This window comes from Elephantulus edwardii, unplaced genomic scaffold, assembly GCF_000299155.1.
Source record: "Elephantulus edwardii isolate Elephantulus edwardi_28Jun2011 unplaced genomic scaffold, EleEdw1.0 scaffold00073, whole genome shotgun sequence".
Lineage (NCBI taxonomy): Eukaryota > Metazoa > Chordata > Mammalia > Macroscelidea > Macroscelididae > Elephantulus > Elephantulus edwardii.
This window is the reverse complement of record NW_006399823.1, coordinates 349,890-372,605: the sequence shown is the minus strand read 5'-3', so window position 1 is coordinate 372,605 and position 22,716 is coordinate 349,890. Positions and strand designations below refer to the sequence as shown.

At 40.1% G+C, this 22,716-nt stretch overlaps 1 pseudogene; it reads left to right on the top strand.

The window, feature by feature from the left end:
- Positions 1–12,173: 12,173 nt before the first annotated feature.
- LOC102870397 overlaps positions 12,174–22,716 on the top strand; it is a 25,060-nt pseudogene continuing 14,517 nt past the window's right edge.

Below are 22,716 nucleotides of genomic sequence, written 5' to 3'. Positions count from 1 at the left end.
CAGGCTGCTTTGAAGGACATGGCAAAAAATAAGGCTCCAGGAATAGATGGTATACCAATTGACATATTTCAGTTAACAGATGCTGCCCTGAACGTGCTCACCAAGTTGTGCCAAGAAATCTGGAGAACGACCACTTGGCCAACTGACTGGAAGAGTTCGATCTGCTCAGATAGAGGATATCCAATAACTAACCTCAGTAAAATTCTGTCTCAGGTATGAGTCATGGCTGTGAGTGGAGGCTTTGTTGTACGCTCTTTGACTTTTCTATGGCCTTTTGGGTTTTTCCTATATTATGAGTCATATTCTGAAAGAAGAAAGTCTCAGATAATTGGAAAAATAACTGACATTTTGTTAGAGAAGTTAAATGTATAACTAAAGGGTGTGGGGAATATTGGATGTTGCCATGTTCCAGTAGGTTTGGAGTGGGCACAGCTGAGGTCCAGTCCTGGGGCCTTGCCCTGCTGTGTCAGGCTCCTGGTGATTCTTGTTATATCCACAGAGAATGCCTTGACCTAATGACAGAAAAGGGAGGGAGCTCTTCAAGTTATCAATATGCCTCTGATAGTAAACGTGCAACATAGCATGGTTGAGTTGTAATTATGATTATTCACTATGCATATTTTTGTCGCTGTTAGGTGCCATCAAGTTGAGTACTCGAAATAGCCCTGTGAACAACAGATCTGAACCCTGTCCTATCCTGTGCCACCCTTATCATCTCTGACACACTTGAGGTCACTTGCTGCATTGTGTCAAACTATATTATTGAGGGTCTTCTTTTGTTTTGCTGACCCTCCACGTTTCCAAGACTGATATTCCTTTCCAAGGAATAGCCTCTCCCACCAACATGTGCAGATTGTTTGAGATGAAGCTTTACCATCTAGTCTCTGAGGAGTACCTCGGCTGGACTTTCTCCAAGACAGACTTTTGGCAGTCCACGGGATATTCAGTACTCTCCTCTAACACCAAACTATGCACATTTATTATAGCTAGCACTCTGTCAAGCACTTTGCACGCATTATAACTTTTGGAGCCAACTTCCTCTTAAAATAAGATTAACCATAACATTTATTTTACAGTGTCTCCATGGCACTGTAATACAGGCATTCCATTAAGATGATTAAGGTAGAATTTAATCAGTAACAATTCTCTTTCAGTTCTGGTTCTAGCTTTCACAATTTATAGAATTTCTGTAAATTCTATAAATTCTGTAAATTCACTCAGGATTAGCAGGATTAAAAGGGAGCACTGGTGGCCTAGTGGCAAGAAGCTGTGCTGCAATACCAAAGGCATGTGGTTCAAGGCCACCAGGTGCTCTGTGGGAGAAGGATGGGCAATCTCCTCCTGTGTGATTAACAACCTCTGAAAACCCACTGGAGGATCAGCTATGGGTCAGTTCCAACTCAGTGGTACCCAACAATAAGAAGCAAGATTGAATGAATGGTGGGGGTATGAGTACATTAGAATACACCCACACTTCATTTATTGGCTTGGTCGGATTCCAAAGACCAGGTCATTATTTGAAAATTGACATTATGCAAAAATGAAGGATGACTACACCATTACATAACCACAAATATCACCATTATATAAAGGCCAAACCACAGAACCATGACCCAGCCAACTTGATATATAACCTTAACCATGACAGCTCCTCTCCCCTTGCACCTCAGCATTCATTACTGCCAGATCTAGATCATTAGTGGGGAAAAAGCTGCGTGGTAGCTTTACACTATTATCATAAATGCAAAATGTTAGTTAATGACATAGTAAGTGAGGCATGGGTGTACTTACTAAATATTTTCCTTTCTTGTCTTCTTAAAGAAAAGGAGCTCATTCCACTCATTGAGATGGCTTACAAGTGGGAAATAAATTCAACTTGCATTCTATTCACAGAAACGTCTTCCATGTATACCCTGAGGACACCACCCACCACTTTCTAGAGCTACTGCATGGAACCTACAGAAGCTTTAAATATGCTGTCTTGGCTTATTTTTCAAGAAAAATCCAGTAGATAAATGCTTTTATATACATGGTATTGTTGTTGTTTTTGTTGTTGTTAAGTGTCATTGAGTCATAGGCGACTCACAGCGACTCTATGAACAAAAGACCTGGACACTTTCTTCAGCTTGATAGGATTTCTGGAGGCAAGCTATTTTAGAAGTTGATGTCACTATTAGATGACTAAAATATTACAAAATGACAAATATCTAAATAATGCAGAAAGTAGTCTCTAATGTATCCTTTTAGGTTTCAGAGGCTTGTTAAATGTCTTGGGCACTTTTCATACATTTGCCTTTTAATCCTCACAGCATCATGTCCGATAGACATCATTTCCTTTTTGTTCAGTGGTAGAATTCCATCCTAGGTTTGATACCCAGCTGACACACCTCAAATGAAGCTCCTACCTGTCTGTCACTGGAGGCTTACATGTTGTTATTATATTGAATGGGCTTCAGCAGTTTTACACAAAGGGGGTCCAGAAAGAAAAGTTCTAGTGATCTACTTCAGAAAAAAACAGTCACTAACCCCCCCTCACACACACACACACACACACACACACACACACACACAGAAATTAAAAGATGTATTGCCATGGGAAAGTATGCTGTTAGGGACCTCTCCAAAGTACTGAAGAGCAATGGTGTCTCTCTGGAGACTAAGGTGCATCTGATACAGGCCATGGTCTTTGCTATCACTTGTTATGCATCAAAGAGTTGTACAATGACTAAGGAGGATATAAAGAGAATTGATGCCTTTAGCTGTGGTGCTGGAGAAGAGTATTGAGGGTATCATGGACTGCTAGGAAAACAAACAGATTCATGCCAGAGAGGGTTAAACCGGGCTGCTCCTTGGAGGCAAGGATTCTGAGGCTCCATATAACATATTTTGTACATGTTGTAAGGAGGGACCAGTCCTTGGAGAGGGACATCATGCTTGGTAGGGTGGAGGGATAGCACAGGAGGGGAAGGCCCTCTATGAGGTGGATTGATTCAGTGACGGGGTAATCAGGATGGGTGTGTCGGAGATGGTGAGATTGGCACAGGACAGAGCAGAGTTTAGGGCTGTTGTACATAGGGTTGCTATGAGTCTCAATCAACTCGACAGTACATAGCAACAACAACAAACCCCCCACGGATCACAACAGTCTAATCAGAGACCATTCATGGTGATGGTCCAGGACTGGGCAACATTTCATTCCATTGTGCATGGTCACCATGAGTGACATATGGATCCCACATATATATGCACATATATAAATATGAATATTTATGGCAGTTAACAACATGAGATGGAGGCAATGTGGCACAGAAAGAAGAAGTAGTCCCCTGGGTCATGCAGCAAGCAAGAGGGAGAACTGAAATGGGCCTGAAGAACTCATTCCTGCGAGAACTAAAGTGGTTTGGTTCTAATTCCAGAACTGATCCATGCCAATAAATAGTTTGATGTGTTGTGACTCTGACAATCAAGTATCAAATAGAATTCTATTTATAATATCTGCCTTTTGGCCTTTTGCATTAGTTAGACTCTGCTACTTTTGCAAAGCAGAATCAAAGTAAGGACATTGCAACCTGCCTTTTAGGCTTCAGTATACGCTGAAGAGAAGTATGTGCAGAAAAGCACAGGATCACAGGCTGCTTCAGTCTGTGTTCACAGAAAACAAACAGGAATTAGACTCACTTAAACCCAACAATAACTCATTACCAGGGAAGTTCTGCCCTCCACAGGCCACGGGTAAATCATTCACCATCCTAAAAGTGTTTTTACGTCCCTCCTTCTCTGGTGTTTTGCTGACTACAGTAGCAACATCTCTTGATATCAAGTCTCATGTCATATTGAAGGCAAAAGATAGGATTTAATTTCTTTGAGAAGGGTTGTACTTGAGATTGCTAAGCAATGTACGATATAAATGTAATTTATTTGCAATGAATTTGAGTTAAATATAGTATGACAAGAACCAAGATGTCCACATGTTCCCAGGTTTCCTGTAATTTATAAGGATCTTTTGTTACAAGTTTTGAACACTGGTGATGATGAAACTCATCTTATTGAGAGAGCTAGGGCGTTTTCAGGAGGCAGGTAAGTGAAATTGATTTCCACTGGAAAGGATGGAGAGTAGCTACAGAAGAATGAAGTAATAGTAGGTTTAGAAAGCTGAGTGGACTTGACTTGAAATAGCAGGGAAAGAAAACAATATGGATAGAAATTTCAAATCAAGGTTGTATTCTTTCCCCATACTTATTGAATCTGTCTACCACACAAATAATTAGACTCAACTATATGAAGAAGACTTAAGGAGGAAGACTTATCAACAAGTTTTGTGATGCAAATAACACACTTTGCTTGTAGAAAATAAAGACGTCTTGAGGCACTTGCTGCAGAAGATTCAAGTTTATAGGCTTCAATATGGGCTCTCAACATAAAAAAACCCAAAAACAAACAAATTAAAAAAATCTCACACCCAGAAATCTTCACCACTGGACCAATAAACAATATCATGTTAGATGGGAAAAAAGATTAAAATTGTCAACAATTTCTTTTATCTCTGATGCACAATCAACACCAACGTTGGCAGCAGTAAAGAAATCAAACATTTTCTCAATGTAATTCAAGATTGCACTGGGAAATCTGCTATCAAGGGCATCTCCAAAGTGCTAAATGGCAAGGATGTCAATTTAAAGACCCAAGTGTCGGTATTTTCAATTCCTATGCATGTGAAAGTCTGTCAATGAAGCAGAATTACAGAGGAATTAATCCTTTGAATTGAGGTATTGGCGAAGAGAATTGAATATTCCACTGACTGCCAATAGACTAAATAAGTCTATCTTAAATGAAGTGCAGCCAGGATCTCCTTAGAGACAAGGATGGTGAGTTTGTCTCACATACGTTTGGCAAGTTGTCAGTCATTGGAAAAAGACAGCATGCTGGGAAAGGTGGCTGATCAGTGAAAGAAAGGAAGACCCTCAAAGAGATGAACCAACACAGTGACTTTAACCAGGGACACGACTATATCAGAGGTCTGCAATAACAAAAACATATATGTTCATTTTGATATATGTATGGTTTTATATATAATTATATGGTTAGGGTTAGAGTCATTTGATATATGTATGGTTTTATATATAATTATATGGTTAGGGTTAGAGTCAGGCTGTGGTATTCCTGGACTTGACAGAAATAAAAAGAACATTCCCTGTTACACACACACACACACACACACACACACACACACACACACACATCTCTGGAGCTCTTGTAGCCTAATGAGTAGGGAGTTGTACTGCCAACTCCAAAGTAGGTGATAGGAATCCACCAGCTGCTCTGAGGAGGAAACATGGAAAAACTCCTCCCATGGTATATTTACAGCTTCTTAAAACCCACTGGAGGGTCAGCTGTAAGTCAGTTCTGATTCAACTGCATGTAACAACAACAGGTGCCATCAAGTTGACTATGACTCATAGTGGTCCTATGAATAACATATCTGAGTCTTATCTTGCTCCATCCTCATAATCTTCAGTAAGGAGGCCATTATTAGTCATTACACACACACACACACACACACACACACACACACCCCTATTGGCTAGAAGCTGTGCTGCAGTCCTAAAGGCACAAGTTTGAGGTCACCAGCTGTTCGAACGGAGAAGGATGGGCAATCTTCTCCTGTGTGATTAACTGCCTCTGGAAACCTGCCAGGGGTCAGTGGATGGGTTGCTTCGATGCTATGGTACATAACAATATATTTATTGTTGTTGTTATGTGCCATCGAGTTGTCTGTGACCGATAGCAACTGCTTGTGCAGCAGCTCTGAACCCTGCCATGTGTGTTCTGCTGTACATAGGGTTTTCGAAGGCCTGTGTCTGTCTCTGTCTCTGTCTCTCTCTCTTTCTCTCTGGGTGTGTGTGTGTGTGTGTGTATAATGTTATGCATCAGAGAACTGGAGGACAGTGACAAAGGATGGCAGAAGAAATATTGATGCCTTTAATTTGTGGTTCTGGAGAAGAGTACTGAACATACCAGGGACTGCCAGGAGAACAAATAGATGTGTCTTAGAGAGAGAGTGAAACCAAGTTTCTCTTTGAAGGCAACTATTTTGAAGCTCTGTCTCACATACTTTGGGCATGTGGCTGGGAGGGACTGGTCCTTGGAGAAGGACATCATGCTCGAAAGGGTGGAGGGACAGCGCAGGAGGGGAAGACTGGAGAAAATGGATTGACATGGTAACTGGGGCAATGGGGGTAGATGTGTCAGGGTCAGTGAGACTGGCTCAGGTTAGGGCAGGGTTCAGGACGATTGTACACAGGGTCACTATGAGTTGCAGGTCACTCGATGGCACATAACAAAACAACAGAACATACACACACACACACACACACATACATGTCACACATGCCTCATGTTTGTCCAGGAGTAGCCTTTATTAAGGTAGTGCTTTTCTGAGCCAAGGACTCGCTGAATGGCTTTGGACTGAGTTTGTTTACTCTGTTAACAAAATCATCACTGCTAAAATTGGCCACAGGATTAATTCCTGGACTTGACTGAAACAGAAATAACATTCCCAACTGCTTGTTCCACTGCAGTAGTCCCCCTAGCCAATTTCTCTGCATGTTCACATAATGTGTTGTTTATTTCTAACAATGTCCTGGTGAGGAAAGGATAGAGGTCTGCACTGAAGCTAGGAGATTTAGTTTCTTTGTTCCTTTGGTCTTTCTTTTTGTGTTGTTCAGCACTGATGTTGTTTTTAGATGTTGTTGAACTAACTACAACTCCCTTGAACAAGAGCTTGTAACCTTGCTCTATCCTGTGCGATCCTCACAATCTCTGCCATGTTCAGGCCCTTTGTTGTAGTTGCTGTGTTAATGCATCGTGATTGAACTTTTCATATGCATTATCATTATAGTTTTCCAGACTAGTCCACTCCACCATCATTAACATGAACTAAATATCCCCCATGTCTAAATCTCCTCCCTTCACCCTTCCTCCTCTTCCTAGGAATTGTTAATAATCTCTGTTTATCTCATTAAGTGAGAGCATACAGTAGTTGTCTTTTTGTACTTGAGTTAATTTTACTCAACATAACATTTTCCAGGTTCATCCATGTGGTGATGTGTATCAGGATTTCAGTTCTTTTTATGACTGAATAGTATTCTGTTGTTGTTGTTATGTGCCATTGAGTCGCTTATGTGCATGAATAAGGGAATACTATATAGTTTACTTTCTACAAGGAGCTCTTGTGGCCTAGTGGTAAGGAGCTGGGCTGCCAACCTGAAGGTATGTGGTTTGAATCCACCAGCTCTTCTTCAGGAGATAGATGAGGCATCAATTCTGTGATACTTATTGCCTCTGAAGCCCACGGAAGGGTCAGCAAAGGGTTGATTCCAACTTGATGGTACACAATAACAACATACCCCAGGGCTATATCCTTTCTCCATACCCAATCAATCTGTATGCTGAGGAAAACATTCAAGAAGCTGAATTTTGTAAAGAAGAATGTGGAGTTAAGATCAAGAGAAGACTCATATCAACAACCTGCTTTATTATTCAGATGTCACAACCTTGCTTGCTTAAGGGGAGGAGAATATGAAATGCTTGCTGCAGAAGATCAAAAACTACAGGCTTCAATTTGGATTACATCTCAAGCTCAAGAAGACAAAAGTTCTCACCACTGGATCAATAAGCAACATCATAATAAAGAGAGAAAAGATTAAAATTGTCAACAGTTTAATCTTATTTATTGATGGATCCACAATCAATACCCTTTGAGCCAGCAGTTAAGAAATCAAAAGACATTTTTCATGGGAAAAATCTACTGTCTAACACTAAGGAGCAATGATGTCTATTTGAAGATTAAAGTGCATCTGCTTTGGGCTGTGGTCTTTTTTAACCCCTTGCTATGCATCTGAATGCTGAACAAAGAATATGGATGATAGAAGAACAATCAATGTCTTTGAGTCGTGATGTTGGAGAAGAATACTACATATCTCATTGTCAAAAGAACGAACAGATATGTCTTGGAACAAAATGCAGCCTGTGCTTCTTCAAGATGACAAAACTTAATCTCACGTACTTTTGGCATTTCGTTAGGAGAGGCTATTCCTTGGAAAGGGACACTGTACTTGCAAAGGTGGAGAGTCAACAAAAGAGAAGACCCTCAATGAGATGAATTGACACAGTGACTGCAGCAATGGGATCAAATATGTCAGAGATGATGAGAATCAACAAACTCCCTAGTTTGCAGGGATTGTGCTGCTAATCCAGAGGTCAAGCCTCTCCGGTAGCTTGAATCTCAAGGATCTCTACCTCCTCAGGAGAAAGAAGGACTGTCTCTTCTAGTGTGATTTACAGACCATGGAAACCCTTTGACTGGAGGGTCAGCTATGAGTTAGTTCCAACTCAATGACAATAAGGGTGCTTGGATTTCTTTTTAATATGTGTGGGTATATATGTATGTATGTTGTGTGTACAATAGAGTTGGAACCAACCCATAGCTTACCCTCTGGCAGGTTTTTAGAGGCAGTTAATCACACAAAAAAGAGATTGCCCATTCTTTTTTCCACACAGCAGCTGGTGATCTCGAACCACATGCCTTCAGGATTGCATTGCAGATTCTTGCCAGTAGGCCACTAGAGTGCTCTCATTCTCTCTCTTTCTCTCTCTCTCTCTCTTTCTCTCTCTCTCTCTCTCTCCCCCCTCCCTCTTTCCTTACTGCCCCCAACACGCGCACGCGCGCACACACACACCAGTGACATTTCTGGGTCACGTGACGGCTTTAAGGAACTCTGGTGGTGCCATGATTAAGTGTTTGGTTGCTAATTGGAAGTTCCAATCCCCTGAGGAGAAAGACCTGATCTGTAAAAAAGCACAGTCTAAAAAACCTCCATGAGGTCATTCTGATTCATAACTACTCTTTCATGTTACATGAGGTCCCTATGAGTTGTAATCAAATCAATGGCACTCAAGAGAAACAACAATAATGACAAACCACATATTTATCTTTTTGAGGAGTCATCAAACTATTTTCTATGATGGCTACATATTTTACATTCCCATGCAATGGAGTTTGTTTCTTAAAACAAAACAAAGCAAAATGAAAATCGTGAAACTTTCATTTAGTAGCATGTCCCAAGAAGGATATCATTGCTGATGTCAAATGGATTCTGGCTGGAAGCAAGGAATACCAGAAGAAAGCTATTTGTGCCTTATTGACTATACAAAGGCATTTGACTGTGTGGACCATAACAAGTTGTAGCTGACATTGAGAAGAATGGGAATCCTAGGCACTTAATTGTGCTCATGTGTGACCAATACCTGGACCAGGAGGCTGTTGTGTGAACAGAGCAGGGGGATATTGCATAGTTTAAAATTGAGAAGGGAGTGTGTCAGGGTTGTATTCTTTTTCTATACTTATTTAATCTGTATGCTGAGCAAATTATCCAAGAAGCTGGACTCTATGAAGAGGAATAATGCATCGGGATTGGAGGGAGAATCATCAGTAACTCACATTATGCAGATGACACTATTATGCTTGCTGAAAGTGAAGAGGATTCGAAGCACTTGTTGGAGAAGATCAAGCAACGAAGCCTTTGATATGGATTGCATCTCATTGTCAAGAAAACAAAGATTCTTACCATTGGACCAATAGGCAACATCATGATGGATAGAGAGGAGATTGAAACTGTCAACAGCTTTATCTTGCTTGGATCTGCAATTAACGTTCTCATACCAACAGTCAAGAAACCAGGAGATGCATTGCAATGGGGAAATCTGCAGTTAGAGACCTCTTCAAATTTCTGAGGAGTAATGATGTCAGTTTGAGGACTAAGATGTGTCTGATTCAGGTCATGGTCTTTCTGATTTCTTGCTGTGCATCTGAGAGCTGGGCAATAAATAAGAATGGCAGAAAAAGAATTGACGCCTTTGAGCTGTGTTGTTGGAGAAGAACACTGACCATCTGATGGACAGCCAAGACAACAAACAAATATGTCTTGGAGAGGGTACAGCCAGAGTGCTCTTTGGAGGCAAGAATGAGGAGGCTTTGCTTCACATACTTTGCGCATGTTGCTAGGAGGGCCTATTCTATGGAGAATGACATGATGCTGGAAAGGTTGGAGGGTCAGCAAAGGAGAGGAAGACCCTCAGTGAGGTGAATTGACGAGGTGACTGCTGCAATGGGCTCTTGTATGTCAGCAAATGTGAGGATGACACAGGATGAAACAGGGTTCAGATCTTCTGTTCATAGGTTCATTATGAGTCATACTCGACTCTGCAGCACATAACAACAACAACAACAACAGGAGAAGGATGTAGTTGATTCGGGCAGGCAGATTTGGACTTCAAACTCAGCCTGACTAATTTTTTATTCTGTGACTTTAGGCAAGGTACTTTGCTTCTCTATGACTCAGATTAGGGTGTATAATTTGTGTCTCTTAGGATTATGTGCACATACTTGGATGGCAAAAATATGTCTGATACGGTTGAGGCTGAGCAGCATTTGGTTATTGTTTGAAAGGCTGGTGGTTTGAATCCACTCAGAAGTGACTTAGAAAGCCTTTATGATTTATTTCCAAAATATCAGCCATTTGAAAAAAAAAGTTATTTTAGTGAAGGTTTATAGAGCATGATGACTTTTCTTTCACTTACCCATTCACATATTGTTTTATAATATTAAATACAATTCTTAGGCTAGAACATACCCTTCATCCATCTTAAAAAGGATGTTATGTGAAAAACAATGTATATTAACTTTATGAACTTTGTAATTAATCCAGTATGAAATATTTTTTAAAGGATCTATTGCCTATTTATTCATTTATACAGCATTCTCCCTTTGTTCCTATCTCTAGTAACCACCACCTAAGAATTACTCCATGAGAGACTGAATGAAGTACTCCATTTTTTTTCTCCTGAGATAAAAATAAAAAACTGGGCATTGACAGTAACAATGGCGAAGTTTAACAGGGCAGCAAGTAATAAATGTTGGAGAGGGTGTGGCAAGAAAGGAACTTTTGTACATTGTTGGTGGGACTGTAAAATGGTACAACCATTCTGGAAGGCAGTTTGATGCTTCCTCAAAAAGCTGAACATAGAAATTTCATATGACCCAGCTATTCCACTACTTGGAATATACCCTGAGAAAATGAGAACTGAGGCACAAATGGAGATTTGTACACCAATGTTCATAGCAGCATTATTCACCATCACAAGAACATGGAAGAGCTCAGATGTTCAACCACAAACAAAAGGATTGAGAAGCTGTGGTACATTCACATAGTGGAATACTATGCAGCACACAGGAGCAAAGATTTTGTAACTTATTACCTAACTCGTGAGGGACTGGAGAGAATTATGCTGAGTGAACTAACACAGTCCCACAAGGATAAATATTTTAAAAACCATTATTATAGAATGAGTATAAGGATCCAAGGGGTTTGGGAGAGGTTGGAAGCAGAGAGATGAGGATGTGCAGGTGGAGGGGAAGATTAATCATGGGGTTGTAAAATTTATTGGATAAGGGGATGAGGGAAATTGGAAGAATTTGTTCTTGAAAATAATGTATTCAAATTTTTAAAATAAACAAGTAGGGGGAAAACCCAACCACATCCATTTACAAAAAAATAAAATAGAAATAAATTTAAAACCCCCAAAAACCAAAGTGGACATTGAAAACCCTATGGAGACATTTCTTCTCTGATACGTGGGGTCAGAAGAGATTCAATGACAACTGGTATATTACTGTGAATGGGTGATAACATGAACCCAATGTGTCAAAGTTCTTCATTATTTTTTTTATTTTTTATGTGTGTATCATCAAATCAGGTCTGATTGGTACAGGAGGAGATTGTCCCTCCTTCTTCAGCAGAGCATCTGGTGGATTCGAACCACATACCTCTGGGATTGCAGGGCAGCTTCTTGCCACTAGGCCACCAGAGTTCCCCAAAGTCCTTCATTATTACTGTTCTTACTATCATTATCTTCACCACTGCTATCATTTTTTTCTCTCTCTGTAGTTTTGTTTGAGGGAAACATGGCATTTCAGTGTCATCTGCATTATCGTTGATGGTTGTGGCCGCTGTAATTGTGGATAACAGAAGGTGGATCATGCAATCAGAGATTGTTTCCTACTGTCTCTTACTAGAACTGTGATTTTTTTAGGCATTTTTAGCTGTCCTGAAAGCATGAGGTAGTGACCTATTCATACAGCTAACTGGACCCTTGACACTGGAGCCTAACTGAGGCTGGACTTGCAACCTGAAGTCTGGCCTTTGTCTCCTGTGGCCAGGCAGCCAGGACAATGACTAACCACCCAGGAGAACAAAGCAAAGATATTTTTTACTATAGGGAGCCCCAAAATAAATCCCTACATCCTTGCTTAAGCCCATCCTAGTCTGGTAGCAAAGCAGGTCTCCAACAAGCAACAGTGGGAAGCCAGTATCCAGCCCGCTGGGGACCTGCTTCCTTGGCAGGGAGGCCAGGTATCCCAGAGAGACTGAATGAAGTACTCCACCCGCTGCTCCACCCGTCAGATGACCCAGCTGATTCAAACTGGAACTGTTGTCGTTGTGAGGTGGTGTGGTGTCCACTTCCACTCAGAAAGATCCTATGAACAACAGATTTGAACCTTACCCTATCCTGCACTATCCTCACAATCTCTGATATCTTTGAGCCCATTGTTTGGTGGTTTTTTTAACTTTGAAAAGAACCTTTATTTTTTTAAATTTTTTTATTTTAATGAAAGTTTACAGACTTTGGATTTCAATTCATTCATTTTTGTACACTTTCCTTCATGCCCAGCACCGCCCCCCGCCCTCACCATTCACTTTTCTTTTTGAAAAGTAAAATAAATAAATGAATCATTCATTGTTATACAAACCCACCCCACATCCCCCAGTCCACTCCACTATGCAGCTTTCATTCTGGACTCTCATCATGGCAATAATACCTAATCATATATTCCTCCTGAACAGTTCTCTCCCTCATCTATTCAATGCAGTCTACATTATTTATCCCCTTTCAGTCTCCCCCCAACCCCGATGTCAGTCCCATTTTACAACAGTAGCACCATGCAGTATTTGTCCTTTTGTGACTGGGATATTTCACTCAGCATAATGTCCTCCAGGGTCACCCATTTTGAATAGTATTTCATGAGGTCCTTGTTTTTCAATGCAGTGTAGTATTCCATTGTGTGAATATACCACAGCTTCTCTATCCATTCGTTTGTTGATGGGCACTTGGATTGTGTCCAGCCCTTTGCTATTGTGAACAAAGCCGTGATAAACATGGGTGTGCATATATCTTCTTGTGTGGCAGTTATGGTTTCTTTAGGGTATATTCCCAGTAGTGGAATTGCTGGGTCAAATGAGATTTCTATTTCCAACTTTTTGAGCCCATTGTTATATTCTCTGTGCCACTCCACTTTATTGGCAGTCTTTCTCTCTGTCTTTGACCCTCTACCTTTTCCAGCATGATGTCTCTTTTTAGGACTGTCCCTTCCTGCCAACATGCCCAAAGTACGTGAGAGAAAGTTTCACCGTCTTTGCCTCTAAGGAGCACCCTACTTGCACTTACTTCTTCCAAAACAGACTTTTTTTAAAAAAATAATTTTTTAAATTTCATACTGGTTTACTTACAACATTGATATCCATTGTTTTTCACACTGGATCTTTCTCATGTCCTTGACCAGTGCTCCCTCCACCCATCAAATTGTGCAACCCTATGTTTACCAGCAAACCCACCCATCCTCACCTCTCTGCTTCTCTTCTCCCCTCCTTGGACCCTCATACACGTTTTACTAGTTAACTTTCTATTTCTACAATAATGGTCTTATACTGTATTTGTCCTTATGGGACTGAGTTAGTTCACTCAGCATAATGTTCTCCAGTCCCTCCCAGTTAGGTAATAATTTACAAAATCATTGCTCTTGCCATTGTATGAATGAATGTACCATAATTTCTCAATCCATTTGTTTGTGGTTGGACATCTGAGCTGTTTCCATGTTCTTGTAATGATGAATAACGCTGCTGTGAACACTGGTGCACAAATCTCCATTTGTGCCTTAGTTCTCATTTTCTCAGGGTATATTCCAAGCGGTTATCCAAGAGGCTGGGCTCTATGAGGAGAAATGTGGCATCAGGATTGGAGGAAGAATCATCAATAATCTGTGTTATGCAGATGACACAACCTGGCTTGCTGAAACTGAAGAGGACTTGAAGCACTTGCTGTGGAAGGTCAGGAACTGCAGTCTTCAGTCTGGATTGAGACTCAATATCAAGAAAGCAAAGATTCTCACCACTGGGCTGATTGGCAGCATCATAATGCATGGTGAAATGATTGATATTGTTCCCAGTTTTGGTTTGCTTGGATCCACAGTCAACACTCTTGGCACCAGCAGCCTGGAAATTAAAATATTGAGATGGGAAAGTCTACAGTTAGAGAACTCTCTAAAGTGCTGAAGTGCGAAGATGTCAGTCTGGAGACTAAGGTGCGCCTGATACAGGCCATGGCAATCACTTGCTATGCATCAGAGAGCTTGACAATGACTAGGGATGATAGAAGGAGAATTGATGCCTTTGGGCTGTGGTGTTGGAGAAGAGTATGGAATATACCATGAACTGCTAGGAAAACAAACTGGTTTGTTCTGAAAAGGGTGAAGCCAGGCTGCTCCTTGGAGGCAAGGATTCTGAAGCTTTGTTTGACATACTTTGGACATGTTGCAAGGAGGGACCAGTCCTTGGAGAAAGATGTCATTCTTGGGAAGGTAGAGGGACAGCGCAGGAGAGGAAGACCCTTGATGAGATGGATTGATTCAGTGACTGGGGTAATGGGGGCAGGTGTGTCAGAGATGGTGAGATTAGCACAGCATAGAGCAGAGTTTAGGGCACAGGATAGGGTTGCTTGAGTTGCAAGTGATTCAACGGCACATAACAACAACAACATTCCAAACAGTGGAATAGCTGGGTCATATAGAATTTCTATGTTCAGCTTTTTGAGGAAACACCAAACTGCCTCCCAGAGTGGTTGCAATATTTTAAAATCCCACCAACAGTTGTAAGAGTTCCTATCTCGCCACATCCTCCCCACCATTTATTACTTGCTGTCCTGTTAAACTTTGCCACTGCTACTGGAGTGAGATGGTGTCTCATTACGATTTTTATTTGCATCTGTCTTATTGCCGGTGATTTTGAGCACTTCTTCATGTATCTGTTGGCCATCCAAATATCTTCCTCTTTGAGAGCCTTTCCATGTCTTTTGTCCATTTTGTAATTGTGTTATTACTCTTTTTCTTGTGGAGGCCCTGTAGGATTCTGTAAACTTTGATCTGAGGCCCTGTCTGAATGGTATTGCCTAATGTTTTTTTCCTACAGAGTGAAAAGAAACCTATTGACTGGGAAAAAACATTTGTACACAGGTATTTAATCTTTAGAAGTTCCCATTCATTAATTTTATCCTCTCCAGATTGAGCATTTCTGGCTGTATTTGGCAGTCTCTCTTTATACCATAGAATAGGCTATCTAAGCTTGATCCAGCTTTGTCTCTTATGAACTTTATGGTTTTAGGCTTTACTCCTAAGTCTCTGATCCACCTTGAGTTGATTTTTGTGTATGGTGAGAGGTGTGGATCCTTTTCCAGCTTTCTGCAAGTAGCAGTACAGTTTGCCAGCACCTTTTGTAGAAGAGGTTAAGACAATTGTTTGTTCTTTTTACAGTCCCTGGGATTCAGTACTCTTCTGTAACACCACAATTCAAAGGTATCAATTCTTCTGTCATCCTTATTCATTGCCCAACTTTCAAATGCATGGGAAGCATTGGAAAAATATCATTACTTGAATCAGGCACACCTTAGTCTTCAAACTGACATTGTTGCTCTTTAGCATTCTGCAGAGGCCCTTGACACTCTCACACACATCAAAATGATTTCTTGGCTGCTATTACCCTGGGTTCGATTGTGGATTTAAGTAAATGAAGTCGTTGACAACTTCAATATTTTCTCCATCCATGATGATGTTGTCTATTGGTCCAATGGTTGGGATTTTAAATTTTCTTTATATTGAGATGTAACCCATACTGAAGGCTTTGGTCCTAGATCCTCAACAACAAGTGTTTCAAGTATTCTTCACTTTCTGGGTGCAAGCTTGTGTCATCTGCATAATGCAGGCTATTGATAAGTCTACCTCCAATTTCGATGCCACGTATGTCTTCATATAGTCCACCTTCTTGAAACAATGGTTAGGTATACAGATTGAATAGTATGGAGAAAGAATACAGCCTTCCCACATACCTTTTCTGATTTTAAACCATGTAGTGCACCCTTGTTCTGTTTGAACAACTGTTTCTTGATCTATGTATAATTTTTGCAAGAGCATGTTTTAGTGCTCTGAGATCCCCATTTTTCTCATTGTTATCCATAAGTTTTTATAATTCACACAATCAAATGCCTTTGCATGATCAATCAAGCATAAGTGAACATATTTTGGTATTCTCTGTTTTTAGCTAACCACGCTGAGTCCTCACCAATGATATCTCTCATTGTATGACCTCTTCTGACTCCAGCTTGAATTTCTGGCAGTTCTCTGTGGATGTTCTGTTTTAATCATTTCCCCATAATCTTCAGTACTATTTTACTTGTATGCAATATTAATGATATTGTTCAATAATTTCTACGTTCTGTTGGATCACCTTATTTTGGAATAGAAGTAAATATGTATGTAATTTGGCTAAATAGCTATTTTTTCTGAATTCCTTGGCATAAACTAGTGAGTATGTCCAAAGCTGCCTCTGCTTGTTGGAGCATGTCAGTTGATATTCCATCAATTCTTGTGACTTTATTTCCCTCTCCCCTCCCCCCAATATCTTCAGTGTAGTTTTAACATTTCCTTATTGTTGTTAGGTGTTGTTAAGTACAACTCGTATTGACCTGATAAACAATTTATCTGAACCCTGTTCTATCCTATACAATCTTCAACATTTCTGATATCATTGAGCTAATTGATTACTGTGTCAACCCATCTTGTTGTGGATCTTCCTTTCTTTCACTGACCCTCCACCTTTTAAAGTTTGATGTCCCTTTTTCTAAGGAATATCCCCTCCTAACAACATACTCAAAATATGTGAGATGAATCTTTGTAGTCCTTTCCTGCAAGGAGCACTCTGCTCCTTGAATTTTATCCATAACATATCTGCTCATATTTTTGGCACTCCATGGGATATTCAGTACTCCTAACACCACAACTTAAAGACCTCGATTCTTCTTCTATCATCTTTTTTTTCATTGCCCAACCCTCAGATGCATAATTAAGAGATTGAAAAGACCATAGCCTGGAATAGATGCACCTTAGTCTTTATAATGATATCATGGCTCGTTAGTATTTTGGTGAGTTCCCTGACAGCAAACTTTCCCAATGCAACACATCTTTTGATTTCTTGACTGCTGATAAAAAGGATATTGATTACGAATCTAAGAAAGATGTAATCGTTGACAACTTCAGTATTTTCTTTATCTATAATGATGCTGCCTATTGGCCTAACGGTGAGAATTTTTGTTTTCTTCATACTGAGATATAATCCATATTGAAGGTTGCAGTACTTGATCTTACACAGCAAGTGCACCAAGTCATTAGATTCAGTGACCAAGGTTGTGCCATCTGCACAGCATGATTTGTTGATGATTCTTCTACCAATCCTGATGCCACATTCCTCTTCATAAAGTCCATGACCTTTTACATGCTAGTGAAACTCACGTCTAAGGGTGCAAGCTTGTCTGATGAACTCTCTGCCTAAAACAAATGATGTTCTCCTCACAAGCTTTAAAAGAACCTTTAAAACAAATCGCACTTTCACATATGCCATTATATGAGGATCATTATATGAGGATACCATATCTGCAGAGGAAATACTTTCAGAAGGACTGACAATGCTACGTCTTTCCAGTGTTTCATTTTGACTGGAGCCATATGTTGAGAAGATTGAGAATAACTGGTTTCATTGAAAAGATTCTCCAGTGATTCTTTCCGCATGTATAGTCAATCCAATTCCTGTGCAGTGTGTCTACCAATCACTGTTTGAAATGTTGGAGATACAGTGGTTTAGTTCATGATGTGTTTCACAATAGCCAGTCCACTTGCTGTCTTTTTTCTTATCCAGACATCTAATTTAAATGATGTAACAAAATAATATATGAGAATGAGGACAATGAAATTCTTTCTTTTCTTTCTGGGGGGGAAAAAAACCTTCAAATTCAATTTGTCTATTTAACAACAACAACAACAAAAGAAAGGCATTATCACCAAAACCCCCTTTCCAATTTTTCAATACTTGTTTTGGGCTGAGCTTGGGGGAAGAGTTATTTTTCTTAACTATCTATTTTGTTTAAACACTTTTTTGGTGTTGTTCAAATGCTGTTTCGTGTGTTGGGACCAAACATATATAATTAGAGAAGCTCAGTATCAGTACTCAAAATTGGCCAGTTGTTGACTGTGGAACAGACTATCATTTGCATATTCAAGTTTAAGGTGAAGAAAATGAAAAAATTCCACAAGAACCTAAATATGACTTTAAGTTAGCCCACCTGAATTTAAAAATCATTTCCAAAATGATTGAAGACCAGATGAGTTCTGGAATGACAGCATCTATGAAGATAGTAGGTCATTACAAAGAAAGAAGAGAGAGTAAAGATCAAAATATGTGTCAGATGAAGCTCTGAAAATTGTGCTACTGTTTTGAGAAACTGGAACAAAAAGAAGCAATACCAAAATAAAAGAGTTAAACATAAAATTTGGAAAGGGCAACTTGGGAAGACAAAGCAAAAATGTGCAAAGAGCTGGAGATTGAGAATAAAAAGGGAAGAACTCACCGGCTATTTCTCAAGGTGAAAGAACTGAAAAACAAGGGCAAACCTTTGAGTTGCCCTACTGAGAGATATTAGGGGCAAAATCTTCAGTGATCTAGGAACAATCAAAAGAAGATGAAGGGAATACACAGAGTCACTACACCAAAAAGAATTGGTTGGCACCAAAATCTTTTGAGCCAATGATAATAAAAAGAAGAAATTCAAGATGCATTGAAGGCATTGGCAAAAAAAATGTTAGGTCCCAGAAATTTATGAGATTCCAACTGACATGTTTCAACTAATTGGACATGCTCACCAGTCTGTGCTAGGAAATTTGGAAGACAGCTATCTGGCTAACTGACTGGAAGATAGCCTTATTTGTTCCCATTCCTAAGAAAGGTAATCCATCAGAATGAGAAAATTACTGAACAATAGTGGTAGTGTGCACTCAATCAGATGGTGCATGTATGTAAATGGCCTGGCTGTGTCCTTTTTATAACATTAGTATGACATGGACCACATGACAGGGACCACATCTCTTTTTTCCCCATGGTGTCCCAATGAGGACAGGGCCTGAGTCAGCATGACGCACAAACACTGTCCAAATGACTGTCTCTCATCCTGAGTCACAGTTGGTGGTTGCTTGTTGCTTTCCACAGTAAGACTTTCTAGTCCATATAATATGTGCATTTTATTTTCTCTTTGAAAATAGATTCTAGAAGTCTCCTTTCCCAGGACTAGCACCAGGTGTCATTTCACAGATGCAGATCATGATGCCCAGAGAAGAAAGAACACCTCCAGGGTCAAGTTTACAGAGTTAGAACTCTATCACTGGTCCATTCATTGCTTTGCCTTCCCAAGGAAGAGGGCAACAAGACCATTAGGAACATAGCTGCTTTTGTCACTCACTGTTTGACCTCTGAGCCCAGCTTTCCAAGGGATGTTTCTTTCAGTCCTTTTTCTATACATACCACTGCACAACTTGGTGAACAAATCCAGGGCAGTGTCTGTTGAAATACATTAATTGGTATATCGTCAAGTCCTGAGGCCTTGTTTTTTTTGCCAATTCTTTCATAGCAGCTTGAACTTCTTCCTTCATTAACACAGGCTCTTGCTCATACATTATTTCATGAAAATCTTTCTGTGTCCGCCAATTCCTTCTGGTACAGTGTCTCTGTATATGCTTTCCATCTTCTTTTAATGCTTCCTGGATCATTTTATATTCTGCCCAAAGCATCCTTAAGTATTGCAACTCAAGGCTTGAATTTGTTCTTCACTTCCTTGAGCTTAAGAAATTCTGAGCTAGTTCGGCCCCTTTGATTTTCTGACTCCAACTCCTTGCACATTTCATTGTAATATTTTACTTTGTCTTCCCGCGCTGTCTTCTGAAACCTTCTGTCCAGTTCCTTAATATTTTGATTTCTTCCCTTTCTTTTCACTTCTTGGCACTCTAGTGCAATATTCAGTCTTGTCTGATATCCATCTTGGTCTTTTCTTCCACCTCAGTCTTTGTAATGACCCCCTGCATTCTTCCTGGATGATATTCTTGATATCCTCCCACAGTTCAGCTGGTCTTCACTCACTATTGCTCAAGGCCTCAAATCTTTTCCTGAGATGGCCCTGAAAGTCAGGTCAAATTTTGGTTCCCATGGATTTGATTTAATGTTCCTTGATTTCAACTTGAACTTGCATGTGAGTAGTTGTTGGTCTGTTCCATAGTTAGCACCTGGCCTAGTTTTCACAGCAGATACTGAGCTTCTCCAGTGATTCTTTCCACAGATGTAATTGATCTGATGCCTATCCATACCATCAGGTGAAATCCATGTGTATAATCTGTGTTTATGTTTTTTATAAAACGTATTTGCAATGAGTAAATCATTGACTGTACAAAATTCCATCATTCTATCTCCAGCTTCATTTCTGTCACAAAGTCCATGTTTTCCAACTACTGATCCTTCTTCTCTGTTACCAACTTTTGCATTCCAGTCATCCATTATTATTAATGCATCTTGATTGGATGTTTGGAGGCAAGGATTCTGAAGCTTTGTCTGACATACTTTGGACAAGTTACAGGAAGGGACCAGTCCTTGGAGAGGGATGTCATGCTTGGGAGGGTGGAGTGACAGCGCAGGAGAGGAAGACCCTCTAAGAGGTGGATTGATTCGGTGACTGGGGTAATATGGGTAGGTGTGTCAGAGACAGTGAGAATGGCACAGGACAGAGCAGGGCTTAGGGCTGTTGTGCATAGAGAGTCTCTATAAGTCTCAGGCAATTTGATGGCACATAACAACAAACAACACAACCACTTAGCAACCTACAGAACTGTTTTATTTTGGAAGCAGTTTTTGAATAGTGCTTTTCATAGGACCAGAGGGACCCTACCCCAGTCGGTTAGGACTTAGGGATGCAAGGCAGCAGGTCAAGTGTTAGGCCTCCTTTCTCACTTCAGGAAGAAACAGTAAACTTTGTCCTTGACCAGGGCTTTTGTTCCCTTTTATGCTAGCCTTGTTCATGGGAAAATAGCTGTTTAGGTGACAAAAAAGGTGAGACTGCATAGTGACAGAGGCCAGAATTTTTCCATTTTGAGTCTAAATAAGAAGCTTTATGCCTTTCAAATTCTATGCAAGAAATTGGTCTCTCTCTGAAACTCTTGTTTCCTAGGCTGTGTTGAAGTGGGACAAGAATAATTTTAAAACAGCAACAAGAGATCCCACTCCATCAGACAGCTTTGTTTTCTTAGCAGTATAGATGTATGTTTAGAAAAGGTTTCTTTTGATGTTCATTATCTTCTGGTCCACCATATTCAAGGCATGAAAGTAAAGCAAAGAAATCTGGGAAATTCCATAACCTCTTGAACTTGAGAGAGAACAGATGAGTTTTCAAAATTAGAATTTGTACCTATATTCCTCAGTGATTGCAGGGATGACGCAGGATAGAGTAAGGTTCTGATCTGCTCATAGGGTCACTGTGAGTCACAGTCAGCTGACTAACAACATAACACTGATTCTTTCTATTAGACAGAAATCCAAGTCTTCAGCCTTAAAAACTATTGAATGTTACATCTGTCAGAAGCAGAAATGTTGTCAGGCTGTATTACTAGGCTGCCTGATTTTTTTCTGAGTAAAAGGATAGCAATGTTTTCTCACTCCACAGTCAGTTTACTGATGTCAGTCAGAAAATCGAGGGGAGAAATGTTAATGAGCAGTGGCTAGAAAATCAGAGGTGTGCCCTTTGAAGATCATTTCTGTCACTCAACCCTCGTGGCCTTGGGAGGCTTTTTACTGAGGTCTGTAGAGGACACACATGTGACCTTAGGGCAGATTTTTAAGTTCCTCACTGAGACCTTGGGAAGTCCCTCACTGAGACCCTGAGGGGTTTATCTTCTCCCCTCCCAAGTCCTAGAATTCTGTCTGTAAAATGTGGTAGTCACAACAGTTGTATTTTCTACAAATTTTCCCCTATGAAAATGTGTGTATCTGTGGAGACACAAGGACAAGGATACTTAATATTGTTTGTAATTGCAAAAAGCAGGACACAATCAGAATGTTTGTCAAGAGGAGACTGTTAAATGCATAATTGTCATTGCATTTATGAATGCAATGATGGAATGAGATGAAGTGTTGTTGAGTGAAGAAAGCCAGAGACTAGAATACCCACAAACACAGAGGTGTGGAAAGTTCAACAACAGGTTAAAAATCACAGGTCAAGGTCATGGTTGTCTGTAGTGCTGGTGGAGTTTTAGGGAGAGGCACAGCAGCTTTTTTAATTTGGCCTTGTCCTATTTTTATATCTGAGTGGTGGTCACTTGGGGATATTCACTTTGTGAAAATCCATTGAGTGGTGTACTTAGGAGTTGCAAATTGTATGATGTGCATTTCATTTCAAAAAAATTTATCA